The sequence below is a fragment of the Vespa crabro genome, chromosome 10 (genome assembly GCF_910589235.1).
Source record: "Vespa crabro chromosome 10, iyVesCrab1.2, whole genome shotgun sequence".
NCBI lineage: Eukaryota > Metazoa > Arthropoda > Insecta > Hymenoptera > Vespidae > Vespa > Vespa crabro.
Window position 1 is genome coordinate 5,624,606 of NC_060964.1, and position 20,502 is coordinate 5,645,107.

Genomic DNA, 20,502 nt, shown 5'->3' on the forward strand with positions numbered 1-20,502 from the left:
GATTCTGAGAAAAATAAACGTGGAACACAAAGGTTAAAAGAAGAGGAGGATAATCAGGTTCATGAGAAAGGAAAAGAGAAAGAGAGAGAGAGAGAGAGAGAGAGAGAGAGAGAGAGAGAGAGAGAGGAAGAGAGGAAGAGATGGCAAGATGAATAAAATCGAACGACGACAAATCGGCGGCGTCTGAGAAGCATCCGCCGTTTCCCTTATTATCGATCAGTAAACTAGGAAGGGTGAACACCCTTTGGAGAATTCTCACGCTTTCGTTCTGCCTCAACGATGAATATTCCGTATAAATAAGCTGGTTAAACGGAATTCGTGGATATCACCGAATTTTTCCACCTCTCTATCTCCTCCCATTGGAAATATATATTCAATGATATATGATAAAAATAATAAAAAAAAAAAAAAAAAAAGAGAAAAAAAAATGAAGAAACATGATATCTATAAAGTGTTCGTGATATCTTTTCGAAAGGATATTAGCAATATCGTTATTGCTCTCAAATTTGAAGAATCCACTTTGATGTCTCTCGAAAGAACGTTTGAAATTTATCCATCGGTTTATTTGGCTCTTGATTCTCTATCCCTCTTTCCTTCGTTTTCTTTCTCTATCTCTCTTTTTCCTTCTCTCTTTCTCTCTCTCTCTCTCTCTCTCTCTCTCTCTCTCTCTCTATCTTTCTATCTATCTATCTCTCTATCTCTTTCCTTCTCAAATCCACAAGAGGCGATCGTCCAGGATAAGGGAACGTAAAGAGTTGGAATCGTGGGTGGGTAAGTAAAGGAGCGATCGAGAGGTAATAAAGGTTCCGACATAAGTGATACAAAGGATGGAACGAAAGAAGCGCAAGAAACGGAGTCTTGCTGAGACGAGGGAAGGGAGCATTCTTCCTTAACTACCGATGCGGTACGCTGTAGTAAGCTTTTTCTGGCGATTCGCTCGGCCGACCGGTGCCACAGTTCGTCGAAGGAAAAGCGATAATAACGAAAAGTTTCTTGAAGCGAAGCTTGCGCGCCGAGGATGCCACGAAGTGGATAAGAGAAAGAAAAAGAAAGAGAAAGATGGAAAAAGAAAAAAAGAACGTGGCAAGGGAGAAGGGAACAGAGAACCGAGTAGACGAAGGGTTACCTCGAAAAGCACAGTAGAGCGTGGAAAACAGTTGAAGGAACAGAAGAACGGAAAACAGTTGCGAAACTGCTGCAATTCTTCCAAACTGCCGTCTAGCTAGTATCGTCACCATCTCTCTCTCTTCCTCTCTCTCTCTCTCTCTCTCTCTCTCTCTCTCTCTCTCTCTTTCTTTCTCTCTTACTCTGGTGCATTCTTTTTCATTCCCTCCTCGTCGGCTTTCCATCCTTTTCACTTCTCAGTTTTATTTGTTCCTCGACCACCAGAAGGCTTTATCATCTGCTAATAGCGAAATAAAATCCGATGAAACGAAATCGTGGCATTAAGTGCCTCTCTTTCTCTCCTTTCATTCCTTCTTTCTTCAGTATCCACCCACTGTGTTAACGCTGACCGATGTTACCGTAGTAGATTTCCGAGGTTATTCCGATTCTACGATATCTACCTCCGGGCAAAGCTACGAAAACTTCGAACATCGCATTATGCTATAGTGGAATAGTAACAACAGCAATGGCAATAGCAGCAAAGACGATAACGGTAGGTGGAGTTTAGCTTTGCCGGTATTGCTGCATTGGAAATTTGGCAAGGGGTTCTAGCTCGTTTTCTATGATTCTTTTGCTGTGAGAAGAGTTACCATCTCTTATGTTCTTTCTATCTCACTCTGTTTTCTCTGCGTTGCCTATTCCTTTTATTTCTTCGCCTCTCTCTCTCTCTCTCTCTCTCTCTCTCTCGCGGGCACGCTTTCTATCGTTACAACTCCCTCCTCTCTATTATTTCTCTCTTTTGACATTAAATTTACTTTCACGATTCGCTTACTCCACCGTATCACCGAACTACCAGAGCACTGAGTTTAGATTATACTTTATATCGTTCTTCTTATATCGTATAAGTTCTTCCGTTGTTTAAAATGCGAATATAAATAATGTAAAAATCGTTTTGGTATAATAATCATCGTCGTCGTTGTCGTCGTAATTTCAAATTAATATCTGTTTAAATATTTATTAACCGACGGTAAATTTTTTGTTATTACCTATATTATTTTTCGTGCACCGTCGAATCCCATTTCAAATAGGCGATACTTCGATGTTCCTCTGGAAGGTCGGTCGAAGGATCGACAGGCACTACTTACATCCAGAATCTTCTTGTCTCTCTTCTCTCGTCTTTACTCGGCCGTTCATACTTTTTTTTCTTCCCGGCCACTTCGTGAAAGTAAACCGACGTTGAGAGGAGAAACGTACGATGGAGAATCTGACGGGCAAAGTTTAAATACAGACACGACGCCCATACTCGCGGAAGCTTTTCCAGCACTTACGTGAGCTGTTGTTCTATTTTCATGAGAGAACAAATCGAAGATGCAACTGCCACAGGCGAAACGGCAAGCCCGTTTCTACGCGAAACTACGCCTTTTACATGTTACTAACTTACATTGTAACACCTCTCTTTCAAACTTTTTTACAAAATGTTTTCGCAACGTCGCAACCATTTTCTTTCTTTCTTTTCTTCTCTAGCATAACATTTTAATAGTCTCTCTTTGGTAAGAACCATAACAATTCATAGCTATATTGAAATTTTATTCTTCTTTCTTTCTTTCTTTCTTTTTTCTTTTCTTTTCTTTTCTTTTCTTTTTTTTTTTTTTTCATTGAAACGAAAGATTTGAGTACCGAGAGAATGTTACGATCGATCTTCGGAGTTCTTGGCCAAGCGATTCAAGGATAATTATCCTACAAAAAAGAAAGTTAAAATTGGCCGCCGAACGGAACTTTCACCCTCTTTGTCGTTCCTTTTTTTTCCTTTTTTTTCACTTTTTGTCCTTTTTTTTTCTTCTTCTTCTTTCCTTCGCACGCGTAGAATGAGAGGGAAGAGTGGCCATTACTCACGGGCAACTTAGATTAATGATATCCTCAGATATGTTGCAGGGGTCACAATGAAGCACCTGATTCAGCATTTGTTCCTATGGAGAGTCGAGGTATGAACGTCGAGACAATCGTTTTCACGTCGCTGAAAGCCGGCCATATCAATTTTCTTCGGCCCATAATCATTATTTTAATAATTGATTATACATTATAGGTATATACCTATCAGTATCTACGTCGTACCTAAATATAATGTCATTTGTTCTCATATTAACCGAGCTAATATCTTTACGATCAGGAAATCATCGAATAAATTTGTATTTTCCTGAGAGACTAATTTTCTAATATTTGATATGCCGATAATACTGCAGCGAATAATCGTGCATTTGTCAACAGGCTCGTATCGTCTATCGATTTTCCACCCCTGAACCACAATGTGGCGAATCGGCACGATAGCAGCAACGAAATCAATCGAAATTTCGATTTCAATCTTCCTCAATTCGACAATTCACCAATGTGTTTTTAAAGATACTTTCGTTCTTATCTTTTTTTTTCTGGTGGGTTGGGGTGGGGGGAGGGTCGTTAGGGAGGAGGGATCGAAGAGAGAGGAGAAAAGATCGCATTCGAACGATGACGTTTTTAATAATCGTATTCTATCGTTCTCACTATACTGGATTCTCTATATCCTCTTTTACACCCCTCTTCCATGCCTCTTTTTAATCTTTCCTATTCGATCGCACTTCGTCGTATTTCTTCCGTTCCATTTGTTCCTGATAATTAATTTTCTGGACGTTGGTTCATTGTTTAAAGAAATCTCCTGTTTGTTCTGGCATGCAATTAAAATTTAACACTTTATTTCGACTAAATAATTCTATCACGAATCTATCGTTGCTGTTGCGAGACGGGAAATTAAAGGATCAAATTTTTTTGTTTTTTTTTTTTTTTCTTTCTTGTTCCCGCCCGCCCCCCTTCTCCCCCCACCCCCTCGAATTATAATCGACCAACCTTCTTCTCGATAATGGAAGAAAACGCATGGAAAAATTGTTTGCTCGGATAAACTGCGTCATTTCTTAAATTACAATGCGACGCTATTTTAATTTTTTTTTACTTACATCCTTTAATAATGAATGGATATTTATAGCATTGCGAAGCAGTGAACGATGATTCATGAAATTGGAAAAAAAGTTTTTCTTTCTACGAGATAGAGTATCTTCGATCGTTATTTTATCAACGGCGTAAAAAACAATGGGACACTTGAGCACGGTGTCGTGGTCGTCGTCGACAAGACGTGGCCGAGAAAATTGAAAGTTTACTACTTCTTCCTCCGAAAGCTTCGCCCGGAGTTCTTCGATTTTCTCTCTTCATCTCCCTCTTCCTCTCTCTCTCTCTCTCTCTCTCTCTCTCTCTCTCTCTCTCTCTCTCTCAACACTTTCACGATTATTAAATGGTAGAGAATCTTGATGGACTAATTAGATAGTAAGTTTGATCAAGCGAAGCTTCGAAGGGAAATACGGAGTTCACTGTGGAATATATTGCTGAACTACCTCCTTGCACCTGATCCTACTCGTTACCTACGTGTCATGTAGGAAACGTCTACGACAAAGTACCTATGGGATTCGAAATACGTTGGTCAGACATCGAAGAGGAATGAGGGTCGAGGGTTGAAGGCTGCCCCCGCGTACCAAGGGGAAAACAGCCGTATAAATCAGATTACACTTTGGTATTGCAACCTTATTAAAGGGAGAACTTCGGAAAGGACCACAAACCAAGCCTATCATATTTCTCTTTTATTTTCAATGCATTTTCGGTTCTCGTGTTACAGTACGTAATGATGGCACGTTTTTACAAGAAACATCAACGTACGAAAGGAAAGGGATAGGAGGGAAAGATTGGAGGGATAAAGGGACAAAAAAAAAAAGATATAAAGAAATAAGTCGTGGATTCGCATAAATCTCCTCGTTCAAATCCCTGTTTCGAAGTCTGTCATTCCGAATGAAATTTTATTCCGCGCCAGGATAGAATCGTATTGATATATCGCGACACGTACTATTACATCGATACACTGTAATCGTTTGATAAGAAAAATGAGAGAGAGAGAGAGAGAGAGAGAGAGAGAGAGAGAGAGAGAAGGAAATAACAAGAAATTGTCTTCTCTTTGAAGCAGAATCCAATCAATTCGCGTAATTCATTCGTCTCGTACCTGTCAAAATCATAATAGCTATCAACGATATAATACTAACGAAATTCATAGTCACCTGAAATAATAGTAATTATAAATGTCATTAATGCTCGTTAATAAACATTAATTAACGAATCAATGACCGGGTCTTGTTTCAAATATTGAATGATTATTAAAAATTTCCTTGACTATTATTATATTCCGTTTCACTAATCATTGTGCGTGAATGATATTATATGCAATAACGTATTTGCAAAGCTAATTGCTAATAAGTAGATTATAATCAATAGACATACTAGTGCACCCGCGATCGCATAACTAATAATAATCAAAACATCTTTGTAGACATTCGTTATAATATTGTATTGTGTAACTTATCTATTAATAATTCATTGATATTTCGATAAAGTTGAATTTGATTATGTAGGATAGAAAATAATACGGGAAAATATTTCGAATAAATAACATTTTATTCTAAGTAAAATTAAAAAGTTCTTTTTTCTTTTTATCCTTCTCTCTTTCATACTTATATATTATACATATACATATACATATACATATATATATATAGAGAGAGAGAGAAAGAGTGGAATGAAGAAAAATCTGACAAAGAAGAAGTTATGTCAAAATTTCGACGTTACCGTAGAAGCTTTTGTAAACGGTAAAGTCAAACCAATAATCCTTCTATCATCTCCGGATTGAATGCTCTTGACGCGGATGCACGCACGGCCGCACGCACGTCCTAACAGAACGCGAAACGTTCGGTTGACGGGACTCGGTCGAGTCAGCAAACGTGCCGGCACTTGGATCGTGTAAGCGCGATATTGGACAAATGGAATTGATATGGACGAGGAAAGACCGCTACTCTGCTAGGATTATACACGCTCGAAAAAGTTCAGGCAACCTCGATATAGTAGATATACATATACATATATATATATATATAAAAATGGATATAGATAGGTAGGCTAGTATATAGCAGGTGATAGAGGTGCGAGGGATTCGTCGGTTAACGGACACGTTTTTGTAGAGCTTGTTTTTAATCATACGTCGATCGCGAACACAGTTGCAAATGCACGCGTGCATTTACAAAAATTTCCCAACGTGCTTTCTCGTGGTAGAATCAAACAGTTACGTATATAACTGTTTCGATTCCATGATCGATTTCCATAGAATATATATATATATATATATATATATATATATATATATATATATATATATATTTATATCTACGTTCTAATTCTTTCTCTTTCGTTTTATTTAAATCCGTTAAATCCAATATCCCCGGTATCTCATGTTTTACTTAATTAACCAATTTATGTCTCGCGGAATTATACGAACGTACTTAACACGTTGTAATATTATAATACCGAATACGCACCAATCAGATAGAAATTTTATATATCGAATGGAATGGCAGGTGTATGCAGAATGAAGATAATTCGAGTCTCGAAAATTTAGAATCATCAGGGCGAGAAAATCGTCCTTTCTCTCTATCTCTCTATCTATCTTTCTCTTTATCACGCTCTTACTCTTCGCCTTTAGATCGAGTTCGTGCCTTCAACAACGGTTAGCAGATGTTTCGTATTGTCTCGAGAGAACTGCTTATTTATCCCGGTCCTTTAACAAAGGCTTGTGTTCCTCTCGGGAATCGTGCGAGGGTAGAAATCGACGTGCACCGCTGATTACAAGTTTCCTCTTTCCATCTTTCCTCCTCCTCCTACTTCTCCTCCTCCTCCTCCTTCTCCTCTTTTTCCTCCTTTTATACTTGCCATTTTTCTCTCTCTCTTTCCTACCTTCGTCCTACCCCATCGTCGTCGTCTATAATCCTCTTATGCACCACTTTTTCTGTCTCTCATCTACTTTTTTCGTACTTCCATTATTATTTCTTCCAACTTCACAGAGAAGGTGTCAAACTTTCAACGATTCGATCCGTTTGACCGTACTTTACTTCGTTATTTTTCCAACGTCCCTTTTTCTCTCTGTTTCCCTAACTCGAGTGCTTTCGTTGATTTCTTTCCTTTGTATTTTTCTATATGTAAGATCGCTTTCAACGTAGAAACGAAAATCCAATGCCTCTCGAAAATCGTACATTGTAATTGAAATTCTTGATTGCTTTTTCCAACGTGATTTCGAATTTTTATTAAATCCGTACAAAAAGCACCCCTTTCACGGTTAAACCCCGTACGGTAATTCATTTTTCGTATTGTTTGCGCGTAGCAAATTCGTTGGAAAATGAATCGCAGTGTAACGTCACATGTACCAACAATTATGCGATTTCCTTATTTCGTTTTATATAGTCCCTCCCCATCTCGCTCCCCTCCCCCCGCTACTCTGCCCATTTCTCCCATCCCCGTAGAGTTACTTCTTCGGGTGAAAAACACGAGCAAATGGGCGTGGCTCGTAGCGGAGGACACACTTTCCTTGATGTTTTTGGCTTCTGTTTACACAACACAGCCAGACTGCCAAATGAACCCGTGAGATTTCCTCGATGCAAAGGATTTCCTTGGCAAACGTTAAACTAGGCGAATGAGTGTGTATACGAAAAGAAAAAAGAATACCTGTTAGTGGCAGTTTTTGCCGACTCGATAAATACATATACGCGAGCGTGATAAAACTCAATGAAAATAACTAAATTCGTTTCGTTCTCGTTTCTTTTTTTTCCTTTTCCTTTTTTTTCCCTTTTTTTTCTCTTTTTTTTCTTTTTTCTTTAGATCCAACTAGGGATGCACATATTACGTTTATTAATAAACGTACTATATAATGTTTGCCCGGCGGTTTTTTTAATTATATTCAGAAGGAAATGAAATACATATCGTTAAAGATATAAAAGCAAACAAAATGAACGTCAGTCCAGAAATGTTAAATACAAATATAAACACAAAGTGGAGGAAAATAGTCAAGTGGTAGGAGAATATCGATGGACGGAGTAAGCGAGTAGAAAGAAAATAAAAAAAAAAAAAAAAAAAAAAAGAAAAAAGGAAAAGGAAAACAAGAGAACAAACAGCAACCAAGTTTTTCAATTTTCCAACTCAGAAACGAAACCGAGTTTAACTCTTTCGGCAATGTCTGACGACATTGTAAATGCCAAAAAAAGAAATAAATAGAAAGAAAAAAAAAAAAGAATAAAAAAGATAGAACTACTTATTCTTTACGTTTACACTAATCGTAATTAATTTATGATTTTTTTTTTTTTCTAAATCATTTTTAATAAATTCATTCATTCTTTTTCGAATAACGAAGATTAATTGGCCAATCGATAGAAAGGAAATCTTTAACGAACAAGTTCACCAGAATTTCATTGAATTTGCTTTTATCGATGAAAGGGAGATAGATAGATAGATAGATAGATCAAGAGAGAGAGAGAGAGAGAGAGAAAAAGAGATCATCGTGTATGTTATATTCTTACGGAAAGTTATTAATTTTTAAATGGAATAATCCATTTTCAGGTTTGTGGGTCGAGATAAGTGAAAACGTTTAAATGAAATACCATTTCCGACAATTCTGTTATAATGAAATTATCTTTCAATATTCTTTCATAACTGGTATAAATTCAGGCAATTAACGGTCTTCATTTTTTGTAAAATTCATTGAGAAATCAAACAACGTAAAGAACAAAATAACTTTGATAATAATAATAATAATAATAATAATAATAATAATAATAATAATAATAATAATAATAATGATAATAATGATAATAATAATACTAATAATAATATTCTGCTAAAAGTTTTCTTTCGATAAGAATCTTATTGATATTCATCTTTATAAAATGTATCTTGTTTCGTCTATGGATCAACAATTAGTTAAATTAGTCATTGATGTTCGTACGAAATCGATCGATTGGAAGATCAGAACGATCTGTTAATTTTATTAAATTATCTATCTCTGAAGATGTACCTTAAGAAAATGAATTTCAAAAGTTTCCCCAAGTGAAAGTTCGAAATTTAAAGAAACTTGACCGCATCCTCATAGAATCTTACGAATATTTCTTGATCATTGTGTTCTCCCTTTCTATCCCTTCGTTCCTCGTCGACTTTTCGATATAATCTTTTCTTCTTTCTTAATGAACAGAGAATATCGGCGTAGATCTTAGTAAATGTATGAAAGTACGAAACAATAAATGAGAATTCTTTCGTACGATGCCACCAAGATGAAATTGTTTTTCGGAGTGGTTTCCCCTTCGAGAACTTATTTCCTTTCCCTTATTCTTTTTCGTAGCTTCCCGTAATCGTAGGTAGGTACGTTGACGTTAACGCGAAAACTTTCTAAAGGTATCGTTCCCCGTTGCCTTTCTTTAACACCCTACGAAAGTCCGTTCTTTCGTAACGCAAGAATTTCGAATCGTATCGTTTCACCTTTAACCCGTCTTTCTCTCTCTTTCTCTCTCTCTTTCTCTTTCTCTTTCTCTTTCTCTCCTTACCGTTCGATTTCCGATGCATACAACACTTCCACTATTTCGCGAGAGTTTCCCTTGTGAACTGAAAATCCGACCCCCATAGGCCTTTTATCTTATTAGCTCTTCGAAAAGTTTCCATGCCCGCGCGTGCCTTTAATGGTAACCATTTCGGAAGGTGCTTTATCTTACGATGAATAAGTTCTCCCATTTAATATCAGCCCGTATATCTGGTCTCTTCATTAAAATGCAAAATTCAGTGCAATTGCCTGTTCACGAACCCGACGGAGCCAACAGCACTCTTCCTCTATCTTTTCTCTCCCTACAACCTTCTATTTTTCTTTTTTTTTTTTTCTTTCTTTCTTTCTCCTGTTTTTTGTTTTACTTTTCTCTTCTTTCTTTCTTTTTTCTTTTTTTTTCTTTTTGCCTTTTTTCTTTTCTTTTCTTTTTTTTTTTGTTTTCTTTCTTTCTTTTTTAATCCTTCCTCTTTCGTTTTTTCTTTACGCCCTTTACGTACGTTTCAACGCTAAGTGTTCGTAATATTTTTTCAGCGGGATACGAGTTTATACGCGCGGCCGAATAAAGCCACTATTTCTATCCACCTCCGGCCTTTCTCTCTCTCTTTCTCTCTCTCTCTCTCTCTCTCTCTCTCTCTCTCTCTCTCTCCCTTCTTTCTTTCCTTTTTTCTTCTCACTTTCTCCCACGGTCGTACCTCTTACCGTTCTTAGAACCGCCGCTCCACTTAGTTTTCGTAGTCAGGATGATAGCGGGGAATACGAAGAGGGTCGGGGAGAGTTGAGGATAGTAGGCGAGAGGGTAGATGGGATAAAAGAATCGCCATTTAACGGGAGAAAAATGTGCTCGACTGATTAAAGAGCTAAAGTAGGATCCATGGAAGAAAGTTTTCTCTGCTTAAGAAAACGCAAAGAAATGATCAACGTATTTTTAGTGTATTTATAGGAAAACTTTTATTATCGCCATTATTTTCTATGTTTTCTCATCATTATTACGGTTTCTCTTACAAATATTATTATTATTTGTTATTATTTATTTATTTATTTATTCACTTATTTATTTATTTATTTATTTATTCACTTATTTATTTATTTATTTATTTATTATTATTATTTTTTTTTTCTTTTTTTTTTTCTTTTTTTTTTCTTTTTTTTTTTTTTTTTAATGAATCAAACGAAAAATGTAACAGGAAAAAATAAGCTTAGCCATTAGAGCTGGTCGTAAATGCTCCTTCAACCCTTATAAAAATGTCAACATAATCTTAAAGCCGTTCGATTATCTCTCATATTCTTTCACGGTCCACTACCCTTTCACGCTCTTTCTCTTCTCTCCGAGAGAATTAACCGACACAACGTGCGCAAGTAACTTCAAGGGATGAATCAAGTACGCGAGTTGCATTAATTAACTCACTTGGCAACGAGACCGAGTTTAACTAGTTTCAAACACTTTTTTGTTCCACGGTATTACATTAGTTCGTTATATGTATATTGTTTTCGTTGTAACTACGGGTCTCGTTGACACATCGCGCGTAGCATAAGAATGTTGCCTTTCGTTTAAAATTAAAATAAACAGAGGAATACAATGGAAATGGTGCCTTACAAATTTAAAAAATTTATATATATATATATATATATAAATATATATGTATAGAAGATTTTATTTTTTTAAAAGAAATATTTTTATTTTATGGTGCTTATGTAAAAATTGTATTCCTGTTTCATGAAATAAGACAGGGAAGGAGAGAGAGAGAGAGAGAGAGAGAGAGAGAGAGAGAGAGGCAGAGGCAGAGAATGTGAAACATGTAGCATACATCGATAAAGAAAGGAAAGAAGAAGTATTTACGATGACCTGAGTATTACAAGAAATGAAGTTACTTCGATACTTCTCAAAGGGACACGTAATTACGTCCACGTCAAAGGAATTGTTTCACAATCAAACATTCGCTCGTATGGAGAATACTGTGTTAAGAATCGAAGCATTCGAGGAATTCCGTTTGGATCGGTCATATCGATCGAGCAAGCACGTAATTGAAAAACTTTCTGTCTTTGACAACAATACGTTGTTTCGTCATTACTACTACCATGAACAATACCGAAAATGGCATCGCCGTTGCGATCGTACTTACTTCTATTATCCTTTTTTTTTTTTTTTTTTTTCATTTGATTCTCGATATTTTAATATTTGGCTCATGACATTCTTAAACGCGACGAAATTCCAGAAACGATATCGCAAATTCCGCGCTCTCTCCTTTTATCTCTTTTTCTATCTCACTCGCGAAACTTGGAGAGCACCAGCCGCTCGATCTCCGATTTATTCAAACGTAATTCCGCCCGGCTGGCATAGTTTCAGATCTGCAGATGAACTCGACGTTCTCCTGAATATTCCTCTCTCTTTCTCTCCCTTTCTCTTGCTCTCTCTCTCTCTCTCTTTCTTTCTCTCTTCTCTCCTTTTCCGCGTAGCGAAATATCGAGGCGAGGATAAAAATCGGTCGGTCTCCGTCCGGAAACGTTTCTACAAGCTTCCATCTCGATCTCGGTCCCGTGGGATTCTCCGATCTATCCCTCTTCGGGCCATGGAGAGATAGGAGTTCTCGAGACGAAGCGAAACGATATATGAAACACGCTCGGGTTTAACTTTTTCCAAAGTCCAACGGAGTTGAACGCTGTCCGTAGCGTTAGAAGCTACGAATCGTGATCCTCACCGGCAATCATCTGAGTAACGTCACGCCGCCGTCTCTAGTCTTTGTAACATATTTGAGTCCGGCAATAACTGCCAGGAACTAGCAACACGTTCGTCCGCAATAAGTTTGGCCATTGCGCCGATGCGCCGGCCCGCTCGAGGAAATTAAAACTTGTGCAATTCGGTAGGATCCGTAGGCAACTCCCAGTGGGCTTATCAGCCGCGGCCTCGGTGCTGCCGCGTGAGCGGCACCCACAACTATACGCGAGCAATAACGAGAGAGAAAAAGAGAGATAGAGAAGATAGAAAGGAAAGAGCGCGCGCGTGAGAAAGAGAGAGAGAGAGAGAGAGAGAGAAAGAAAGAGAAAGAGAGAGAGATTGAACCCAAGAGAAGAGACCTATCTAAACTACGAAGCGTGCGTACCCATGGGTAATCTTCATTTCTAAACTGTTACCAACGCTTTCCACGATTCTATGCAACGCCAGTTCTGACTTTTGATCGGTGAAAAATTCTTTTCCATCTACCCGACCATCCTCGACTTCCATTGCTTATCTCTCCCTTGAGGCATTTCGTTAGAGAAAGCACCTGTTTACCAGACTTTTTCGATGAAATTCTCGGGGGCCGTAAGCGATTTTTCAATTTAATGAGCAACTTATTCCGCTCAATGTTCCGCATTGATGTGAAAACGCGAGAGATCGATCGGCAAAATACGTTTTAACCATCGGCCCCGTTTTTCGAAAACAAGACAAACGAGAGAGAGAGAGAGAGAGAGAGAGAGAGAGAGAGAAAAGAGAGAGAGAGAGGGAGGGAGGGGAAGAGGGAGGAAAGGAGGAGGTTTGCAGAGAGGGAGGTAGAGTACGAGCGAAAGGAAGAGAGAGAGAGAGAGAGGGTGGATTGGATCGATGTGCAGCAATTATCGTCTACGACGACGACGACAACACGCGATCGTTGCTTTTATCTACGTGCGTTCAACGTTATTTTAATCCCAACCTTTCTTTTTTTATCGGCGATAAAGTGAGAGTATATCGGAAAAGTCACGGTAATTTACATAAAATAACGTGATTTATGGTCTTTATGTTAAACGTCAAACGATCTATATCTTACGCACGATTCTAATTGATCTATCTCCATTGTTCATAATTATCAATGAAAATATTAAACAGACGTACGCGGATTAATTTTTCAAATACGCTTTTGTCGCCGATATATAATTACGTAATTACGTTGAATAAACCAAAAGCTTTGGAGTCAATCAGTCACGTTAATGTGCGTGGGAGATATTATCAATTACACTTTCACCCGGCGTGACACCGATTTCGCCGATCATTATGTACATAATTCAAAGCGGGCTTGCGCTCTATAAATCTCTATATGTTTGTTCGTGAAATCGTACCATCCGTTTAAGGGATTCTCTCTCTCTCTCTCTCTCTCTCTCTCTCTCTCTTTCTCTCTCTCTTTCTCTCTTCGTGCGTGCTCGTTCACGTGTGTAAACGTGCAATGACCTTCAAAGGAAAAATCGTTTATTCTAATGTGCGAACGCGTAAACGATTAAATAAATAAACGACAATGTAGATTGTATCTCTATGAACGTTTGAAAGGAACGACAATAGTTATCGTGTTGAAAGAAATAATGAACGGATTAAATATCGTGAAACAAAAGTTTGCCCTTAGCGATATAAAAAAAATATGAAATTGTAGGAATAAAAGAAAAAGAAAGGAAAAAAAAAATATATATATATATATAGATATATACATATATACATATAGATATATAACAAGAGTTGAAGAAAAATTTGTTATGTCCTGTGGCCTAAAGTACGATCGTACTTACGTGGACGTGAACGACGAAACGCGATGGTCTACGCAGTACAAAAGCACAGGCGCTTGCGCTAAAAGCCGTCGTAGGAGGGGGTGAGTCGATGTAGGGGAAGCTCGAACAAGGACAGAAGGTAGTGGGAGAGAAAGAGCGAAATAGAGAACGAGAGAGAGAAAGAGAGAGAGAGAGAGAGAGAGAGAGAGAGAGAGAAAGAGAGAAAGAGAGAGAATCGGAGATCTCGGAGGGGTGGAAGGAGAGACACCGATGGAAGCTTCTGCGGAAAACGGAGAATCTACGGGAGTCAGTGCAATTCGCGTCGCGACGGTCTTCGCTCATCCGATCCGTACTCGAAGGGCCAAACGAGGGTTATAACAACGACGAGAAAATCTTTCAAAGTAAATCACGCGAAATTCAATGGTATAACGTGTGCCTATTATTTATCGTCACGTTCATTCTATTTGTCGCTCGTCCTTCGTCGGTTTTCGTTCAAGAAATTTGTCCTCCTTTATCAAAATAATTTATTTCAAGTCGAATGCGAGTGCGTTTATTCGTCGTATTAAACGTCGATCGCGAGTGCTATATTGGGAAAGTTAAACAGTTATAAAAAAAAAAGGAAAGGGGAAAAAAAAAAAAAACAAAAGAAACAGAAATGAAAAAGAATCGATCGATTCGTTCTTTCGTACTTTCAAATATTATCGATCGAAACGTTGCGTGATAAATCCACGTAAACGTTTACGTAAGACGTATATTTTATTTTTTCGTTTCGATAAAAAAAAAAAAAGAAAAAAAAAAGAAAGAAAGAAAAAAGAAATAGGAGAAAAAAAACTAAAACATACATTACGAAGGAATTGATTCGTATGCTCGACGTTAGATTACAAAGAATACAAGAGCGATCTTTATCCTTCAAACCGAGTGACACATCGATTTTGCGTATCCTAGCGCGAAGTTCAGCATTATTGGAAAAGTACGACGAAGTACTTGAAGTAAATTTATAAGACACGGACTTTCCATCCCGGGCGTTTCATCAACCCTCTCTTTCTTCAACATCTTCGTTCCCTTTTTCCCTTTGACGTTCATCTTTCACTCTTTCACCTCGACCCTTGGCTTTCTTTGGAAGGCTAGCTTTTACCTTTCTAGAACTTCGCTCTATTTCTTTCTGTCCTTCACTTTCAAGCTCTCGATTAAATTGCATTCAAAACTCAATTCTAACCAGGTAATAATAATGATCGGAAGCTCTTACAACAATTATGAATGTAGAAACTTTGCGGGCGAACCTTTGAAAGTTAGTTTCTATTCGACACCCTGCCCCCCGTAGTCCTTTTCTATCTTTCTCTCTCCCTGACTCTTTCCATCTCTCTCCATCTAATTCTTTCCCTTTCTCTCTCTCTCTCTCTCTCTCTCTCTCTCTCTCTCTCTCTCTCTTTCTCTTTCTCTCTCTTTCTCTTTCTCTCTCTTTCTCTTTCTCTTTCTCCATCTTAAATCTGATAACTTTCAATAAACGAGAACGAATAATGAAATTTATCTATAGTATCCATGAATCAATCGACTGTTGAATCGGAATTCTTTTACATATGTACGCCCGTGGGGAAAGAAGTTCTTCCCTTTTACAATTCGTAACCATTTCAATGACGATTCAACAAGCGTTGAAATTAATTGTCACGTTTTCAAACGCGAACGCATATGTTTAAAGTCGTTACACATATGCGTAAGCACGTTTTCTCGGTATACAGTGTAATATTTAAATCAAACGTGTACGTTCATTCAAAAACGTTATATTAGTTTGATATCACGCAATGAAAACGATCGAATGGAAAACAATAATACCGTATCAATGGACGACCTTTTCTGTATTAATAAACATACCAGATCGTGATTGGATAGGTATACTCTCAAAAGCGTGTTTATCAACAGAATCTGATTTGGTCCTATACGTAAACACGTACTCCTCAGAACGTCAGTATATTATCTGTTAATCAATCTACGAGGACGTATTTTCAATCTCTCTCGAATCGTCTTGAAGAAAAACTTTGGATATAATTAAAAGGTAAGTTCTCGTATTTGTTAAATAAATATTTTACGTGAAACTGAATTATTTTCTCTCTTTCTCTCTATCTATCTATCTATCTGTCAATCTATCTATCTATCTATCTCTCATTTTTTTCATTTTCTGTAAAAGTTAAGTTTACATGGAGTGTCGTTCATAAAAGCGATATACAAACGATGAACTTTGCAAGTTGAATATTTTTATTCTCGACTAAGTCGATCCTCCCTTCTCTCTCTCTCTCTCCCTCTCTCTCTTTTCCTTTATTTTTACAGAATAAAATCCAAATTTTATTAAAATGCATCGACACTTCAATATACAACATGGCAAGGATAATGTTCTTTCAAGAATCAAGAATGAAATTCAGGCTTATTAATAATACGTCTTATCTCGCTTGTTAACTAATTGATAGAAGTAATAGTTAGATCTCAAGACATTCTTAATTCTCTTTCTACGTCTTAATTCTCGATGGTAATTCGTAGTCATATTTCACGTCGTTAGGAAGGTACGTTAATGATGGTAAATTATCCGTAAAATTGCAATCGTTAGGTAGTTGTTTGCTTTCTTTAATAAGATATTTCCTAAATGTTTGAAGGTCTCTTTTATATCTATGAACTTTTTATACTTTTCTTTCCTTTCAGTTTTGTTTTCTTCGTTTGACGTTATTTCGATGCTTTTAAAAAGTGATAATAACACTTAAAGAGAGTAAGATCAGAATAGTAGAGTAAATGACTTGGAATCGGATCAAGCGAAAAGCTTTTCATTAACGTCATGTACCATTTCGCATGTCGATAATCTCTAGAGCCATTGCGATTTTAACGCAATCGACCAATACTGAGAAACCTACATTCTGTAAACGAAGTAGGAGACGTGTATGTACATTTGATAATTATAAACGCTAATTGCTTTAGACTCATATACGAATAATCATGTTTCCTCTTAGCGCTAGAAACTGAGTTCCACCGAGAGTTGGATTATACATATTAGTCTTATTCACGGTATAGTGTATACGTCACAAAGCTTATGTAATCATGTCATATCGCTTTTCCGATAATTACCAATTCACATTAGGAACTATCTTTATTAAGAAAAAAAAAAAAAAAAAAAAAAAAAAAAAAAAAAAATCACACACACACACACACACGCATATACATATATGCAGACACGTTCTTGCATTTGTATAAGAATCTTAAATGAATTTAATGTAAAGAAAAAAGAGCAATGTACAAAAGCAAATTATTATAAAATAACTCTTTATTCGTATGCTATATAAAACTAGGGATCATTCGGTGTGATAAAAGTCAGAAATCAATTTCACAACTACCAATAAAATTCTACTGCATATATATCGCAGGATCTATATCATGGAATGTTGCAAATAAATACAATTTACTGTAGTGTTCGTTTAATGCTCACTATCCACGCGCAATTCCATGCGTTAACCGTAACGGAGAGCCTCGTCGAGCGCTTTTATCCAACCCACTCGACATAACGAGAAATTAGCTGTGAAATAGGCTCTAGTCGAGCCATCCCTGACTTTATAATTGGATGCATCGATTAAAAACCGTCCGGAGAAAGCCGAGTCACGTATACAACGTTTGTCCTACCAATTATTAGAGTTAACTCCATAATCAAGGAGAGAGAATAATCGATTCGACGAGATTACTTCCTCATCGAGGATATATTATACTATACCTCCTTTCTTCCATTCGTGTAAACCATTAAACGCATTAAATTACACTTTCACGAGATGGAAGGAACAATTTTTAATCGACGACTACTCGACAGCAATAATTTAAGAAGAATAGCCTACGCGAAATGTACTTTAACGATTTAAATGGAATGATAATTTCTAAAAGAGTTCAATCGAACGGGAAACTTTTCTTATTTTCTTTTTATTGTTTCTTTTTTGTTCTTTTTTGTTTTTGTTCGTTTTTTTTCTTTTTTTTTTTTTTTTTTTTTTTTTTTTTTTTTTTCTTTACCTTTTTCTCCACGCAATAATCAATTTATAAGAGGCAGAGTTTATAATCAATTTCGAAGAAAATTTTTACAAGTTTATCGTCAAAGTGAAATAAACATGAAAACGATTTGTAGAATCGTTCTTTTCTACACAAGTTGCAGATCTTTTCGATGCAGTATATTACATATATCATCTTTTCCTCATTTAGATTTCATATATTTTTACGGATACGTATATATAGTGAGTGAAAAAAAATTATTTACTCATGCCATTTACAAAGAAGTAACTTTTAATAAACTGATAAGTAAACTCAGAAATATTGGATGAGCATAAAAAAAAAAATTAGTGTACTATATGAGATATGAAGTACTATTAATTAAAAAAAAAAAAAAAAAAAAAATTGCTTTTTGTTATGGCGAATGATATTTAAATTTATGTTGTACTTTTTATCACTTTTACAATGAAACGCTATTTTCTTTTTTCTTTTTTTTTTTTTTTTTTTCATTCATATAATTCATTTAATATAACAATTATTCATATCTTTTTTCTTTTTTTTTTTTTCACAATTCAAAAGCTCTTTGGTTGACATTTCGTTTTTGATAGTATACTTTTTTATTCACTATTATGTTTAGACAATAATAGATACGGTACATAACATTGGTAGACAAGTTTAAAGGGATTTCTGCAAGCGAAGCGTTTGACTTATCCAACTTGTCAGGATTACGACTTTCTCGTATGCGAACCAATTGGTATGTCATTCTCCATTTCTGTCTTTCATTCATATGTACGTATACTTTCTCCATAGCAATTCATCTGATGATGTTCGCAAACTATACCTATGGTCAATTCAGTAGCAATAAACGATTCTCGAGTTTCAAAGTGCAGTGAAACTTTCTGACCATAACACTTTCGAAATGGAGTACGATTACCAGTGTTATGCTAGAGGCGTATCTCAGTTGGCTCTATCGCTATTTCCATGACTGGAAATACTGCGAATTTAAGTCTAATTGGATTAGTTCGCAATGTATAAACTTCAACATTATCGCTATCCCAGGATGGATAAAGCTTTCGTAATATCGCGATATATTATTAAACATTTAACATTATACATTTCCTTGATTTTTTTTAAGTTTTCTTTTTTTTTTTTTTTTTTTTTCTTTTTTTTTCTTCACCTTCATAGATCTCACTTATTCTATCGATATAATCGATTATTTGAAATTTTTTATTTTTAATAGAAAAGTCGATTACTTCCTTTATCAAAATTTAAATAATTATTTATTATTCAATCGAATATAAAAATATTGTTAATAAATCCTTATAATTATACTGGAAGAAGATAAGATTAACGAGCAAAATGTTCAAAACGCCAGTATTTGAGATCAGACACCGAATGATGTAGGAATTTCCTTTATCACGTATCATTGCAATTCGATATCAACGGACATACATTTGGTCGGTATTACTGCGATGTAAAGGTTGTCGATACATTAACGGTCCAATCAACTCTTACCAACGCACTTTGTGAATATCAATGCAAGCAGGAATGCGAGTCAAACCAGTCTTGCGACAAAACAGTCAGGTACATAACCGCCTATTGCCTGTCAATCCATGTCACTGCTTCTATAGAGACATAGAACGTCCTTTGTGAAGGGCAACGCAACCGTGTGGTTCAACGCTGGACCGCGTTGATGTCAATTAAAGCTAAGCAGCTGCAAGAGACCGACTTGATCCAAACGAATCACTTAAAATGATATTATATTATCATCGATTAAATCGGACGGATGATGTGCTATGATAATAAAAATAAACCCTATCGAGAATAAATATTTCCTTATCTTCCTCGTAAAACATTGGATTTGAAATATTTGCACCCGACGTAGATATTTCCTTCGATCAAAACGGAAATGTAAAAGTGACAGCGTAATCTTCGGTAAATAAATTAGACGGTCCGATAAATTGAAGAAAATTCCAAGTGGTATATTTATCCTGACAGTAGTAGTAACATTTTGTGGACGGATTTACGAATCGGATAGAAATGTATTTTTATCGTGTCAATTATAACGTCGAGTATCTTGATATACGATTAGCAGACTGAGGAAATTCTTTTCTCTCTCTCTCTCTCTCTCTCTCTCTCTCTCTATCTTTTTTTGTTTTCATTTTTTTCTTTTCTTTTTTCTTTTCTTTCTTTTTCAAACGTTAATGTTCTTAACGGAAATTAATTTGCAATACGAGGATTATTCGTAATGGTCAATGTAAATTGTTACAGGGCAAAATTAATCAGGCAAAGCTCGTCAATCAAATCGCTTGCTGTTGGCAACGAGCACGTAACGCGTTATTGATCGATATACGGCAAACTAAAATATTCATTTGTTGTAACGTATCGGATAATATAAGTGTGCGTTTACATTCACGCACGTAGAATAATTCTCTTCTGAG

At 36.3% G+C, this 20,502-nt stretch overlaps 2 protein-coding genes across 21 annotated transcripts in view; one reads left to right on the forward strand and one right to left on the reverse strand.

The window, feature by feature from the left end:
• The window catches only part of LOC124427262 (WAS/WASL-interacting protein family member 1-like), a 219,956-nt gene that overhangs the window by 51,923 nt on the left and 147,531 nt on the right, over positions 1-20,502 (reverse strand). The window lies entirely within an intron of this gene.
• LOC124427258 overlaps positions 14,340-20,502 on the forward strand; it is a 166,982-nt gene continuing 160,819 nt past the window's right edge. For 4 of the 20 annotated variants that reach the window (XM_046969915.1, XM_046969916.1, XM_046969918.1 and 1 more), the window contains exon 1: positions 14,340-16,109. The gene's annotated coding sequence lies outside the window, so the exon portion shown is untranslated. The remainder of the gene's footprint in view (positions 16,110-20,502) is intronic. The other 16 variants (XM_046969921.1, XM_046969924.1, XM_046969917.1 and 13 more) reach the window with 16 other exon arrangements.